Source organism: Argopecten irradians, chromosome 16 (assembly GCF_041381155.1).
Source record: "Argopecten irradians isolate NY chromosome 16, Ai_NY, whole genome shotgun sequence".
Taxonomy (NCBI): Eukaryota; Metazoa; Mollusca; class Bivalvia; order Pectinida; family Pectinidae; genus Argopecten; species Argopecten irradians.
This window is the reverse complement of record NC_091149.1, coordinates 21226227-21230120: the sequence shown is the minus strand read 5'-3', so window position 1 is coordinate 21230120 and position 3894 is coordinate 21226227. Positions and strand designations below refer to the sequence as shown.

Sequence of the window (3894 nt, the reverse complement as noted above, 5' to 3'; positions counted from 1 at the left end):
ATTTTTGGAGTCTCGGGAAATCACCTACGGAATTCTATAGATAGTTCTATCTAATAAATTTGTATTTTGTACATTATTCGTCATCTTCAGATATCATATTTTAAAACCAAAACTGTTACAGCTATGAGATTTTCCGTTTTAAAAGTTATCTTAAAGAATATTATTCATAATTCTACTATATGGAAATAACTCACCACATTAAAAACGATGCATTTGATTTATGTATTAACAAATCAATAGGATGCATAAACGGCAAGCCCAAATTTTATTCTGCATATTGTTTGAAACTAGAAAGAATTAATCTGGTCTCCACTCATCCTCGAGAGCGAACGCCCAACTTCAAAACCACAGTCAATATAAAATATAGGTATAGATCCTCCACTGAACCCACTTCACCAAATTGGAATGCCTCGGTTTCATTCTGGCGGGAAAACAAAAATTGAACCTGGCCAATGCAAGGACCTCTTGCTGACTGTTCGCAAACAACAGAGGAGTTCTGGATAGTCTTATCCTCTAGTTGGGCAGCCCTGTATGAACTTCTTCGCATAAAAGAAGATTGTGACACATATGTTGCTGCTTCACAACTACACCCATGTTGTTGTAGATACTGACTACATCCTGTTCTTCCTTGGAGGTCACGCCTTCGTAGTGTTGTCCTTCCACCGGTCAGTTTTATCTTCTCTTTTTCTTTCTGCTCTCTGCTCCTGACGCAGATAGCCAACAGCTTGCAGCACATACAACAACCATTGAATCTGAAATGAGATTATAAACAAACATATTATGTATAAATTGGTGTGATTGGTTTAATGTCAATTTTACAGCAAGGGCCATTTATAGTGATATACCAGGTTTACGGGTTAAAGAATAGCTATCCCAGATGGGTTTCAAACTTGTGGACCAGGTTGCGCATTATATTAGAACAAAATCAGTAATATATCGGTATGTACACTAAAGCTAACTTATAGAACTTATGTGAAGGTACCTTTTACCAGTTCAAAGATTTAATCAAATTACCTTCATGTGTTTTATGGCTGCAAGTTCTGGATATCTGGTGCTGCCAATTGCCTTGCTCAGGGTCGAGTTGAGCCTTTCAAAAGGGTACATCCAAAAGTTGGACACTGGGCCAAATTTCTTCAAATAATGGGGGAGGTGATGCATTAAATGCATGACTGCACCCTGTAGTAACAAATATTATAAAATGAGGATTTGTATAAAATCTAAACTAAATATATGTATATTTATTTTTATATTGATTTTGAACAAGTGTTATAACGAACTTCTTTCGATTACACCGGATGTTAGCGCACCAGAAGTCTTATTAGAGTGGTAGGAAACTGGAATACCTTGCGAAATCCAGTGATAAACCCTAGACTAGGTGGCATGAACGATGAGTGGCTTAACCACTACACTACTCGATCACTCAGTATTTTCAATCACGTATTCATTTATATAGTAATGCTTTTTAAATGGGTATAAACATTGAGAGTACTAAATTTTGTTTACAATAAATTACCATAATAGCCTCAAATTGTCATCAATTGTTATCAATTAGCACCAACAATATATTTCTCATGTAACAGTTTCTTATATGTTAAAAAAAATTGGGATATGGATGGCACAAGGGAAATCCCTTTTCATCAATGCTAGTGATATGTGCCACTCTGATTCTATTTGGTCCAGGTCCAGCACAGACAACTGCCTTGAGTAGATCACTTCCAGTGAGCGGAGGAAGCGGAATAATGTGCGTCTCTGCTGACCTTCAAGGCAGTCACGGAGGATATACCTCAGGATTCCTTACGTGAAGATCTGAAAGAAAATACTACTATATTACTTATATCATTTGCTTTATTCAAACAATTAGATGCAAACTGTTTAACATAAAACCAAGTAATATAAATGGTGGTCATATGTTAAAATACAAAAGTTTATCACCGTACTCAAACTTTGTTGCTTTCATTAAAACTATATAATGTATAATGATATAATGGTATCCCGCAAGTGCAGTCTATCTAAATAATTTGCACAGAAACGATGTCTCTTGAAATCTATTCATATGAATACAAAGAGTAATTTAAATGAAAGTCGAACTAATATATCAAAATGTAAACATATTCATAAAACATGCTTCATTGAAATATGAACCGAACACACATTTTTGATAGATACCTACCTTCATACATGTATGGCTTTTCATGCCACATGTTTTGGTAAACATTGATGATGGCATGTCCCCAAAGTCTATGGGCACTCTCACTCCCCGAAGTCTTGTGTCAGCCTTCTCCTTCTCTTGTTTGATTAAAAAGGAGCGGGAGGGAGAGGCTCTTTTGCTGAACGCGATCTAAATTGTGAAAATAAAAAAATACTTCAATCTGTTTCATATCCTATAAAGAACTATTTAAGCTTTATATAGACATGCAGTCAACATTTTGAATTGATTAGTAAATTTTATGCGTCTCGTTTGCAATTTAACCCCAATGGTTTCTTTATTTTAAATCATTAATATGTAATTTCTTAAATATATAACTATAAAATGATATGTAAATAATGTTTATTTAAATGCAAGATATTTCTAGTAATCTTAAGTGAAATAATGCCTGTTTGTTGAAATAAAAAACAAAACAAAAGTTTTATATACCTCTTAGATGGAAGTTCACAGGAAACTGGATCATTATTATTGGTGACTGTTGATGTATCAGCCTGAGGAGATAACAAAACATTTAAAACATATCCATGGAAGATACCATCTAGGTAATGGCTATGAGATATATAATAAAATTACGGCAGGAATACAACATATGGTTATTAATTAATATATAAAACTGTTTATGACTTAAATAAGCTGGTTAAAGTGACTGGGACCAATATCGGTTTCACGGCATGGTATGGTAATGATTCCGCTACAGATTTGATGTAAAATCATGCTGACTAAGGAAGGATATATGGTTTTTGATCACTATTCAAGTCACTCTCTATATGCACGAAGATAGTATATCGAAGTTTGAAAGTTTGTACAGAGAAGGATTACCAAGGAGGATCTTTTTATTTTCATACTCATGGAAATCCAGCTATAAGCTTGTGACTATTGGATATATTTGATTAATAAACAATTTGCAAATATTTTCTTTAAACATGAACCAAGAAAATATTTAAGTTTTAAGTTGAAACTGTGGTGAAACAGATAAAATATAGCAAGTTTCATATTCAGTTTCGATGGGCAATTACCTTGTTCTGTTTTGAATAAGCTTTGAAGATCCCATCAGGACAGCAATCAACAAATCGTCCTCTACGTCTTTCCTCTGTCCTCAGCTTTGGGCCATCATCTGTTCCATTGATAATTCGGATAACGTGATCTGCTACAACCTGTATAAAGTTATTTAGTATGATTTTATTTGAAAAGTTTTATGCTCAAATGACGCCTGTACTTTTTTCAACTCCATTCTACATTTCTCGCGTATAGGTTTCTAACTCGCCACACAGATGTGGAGGGGGAGGGGCTAATGGTAATCCATCGGGGCATCTTAACACACTCTTATTCAGTTATTCCCTTAAAACATGAAATGCATACCTTTATTGCATGCAATTGGTTCGACTGTGGCATGTTCCTGGACTAAGGTCCAGACCAAGTCTGAACCATTCATGGCTCCCATAACGGCCAGTGTCTCTCGCAAAACCGACGAATAATTTCTTGTCTACCTTTCTACAAAATGTATGTATTTCCTTTGAAATTGACTAAAAAAAACTATTCTGTACATTTTGATATAAAGATAACGCAAACTATTTCAGAGTTGTAAAGGTATTCCAAAATTCAATTTATACTCTTTATATAGTGACCAATCATTTACACAGAATAATGTGATGTACACACCTCATCATTCCAAAAAACAAGATTAATGC

The 3894-nt window shown here is 34.5% G+C and overlaps 1 long non-coding RNA gene across 1 annotated transcript; it reads right to left on the bottom strand.

Moving 5' to 3' along the window:
- Window positions 1-1578: 1578 nt before the first annotated feature.
- On the bottom strand, window positions 1579-3349 carry LOC138310248 (uncharacterized). The gene is made up of 4 exons (XR_011206382.1): window positions 3223-3349; window positions 2636-2697; window positions 2171-2338; window positions 1579-1806 (listed from the first exon to the last, which is right to left on the bottom strand). It is a non-coding gene; the product is annotated as an uncharacterized lncRNA (long non-coding RNA).
- Window positions 3350-3894: the final 545 nt, after the last annotated feature.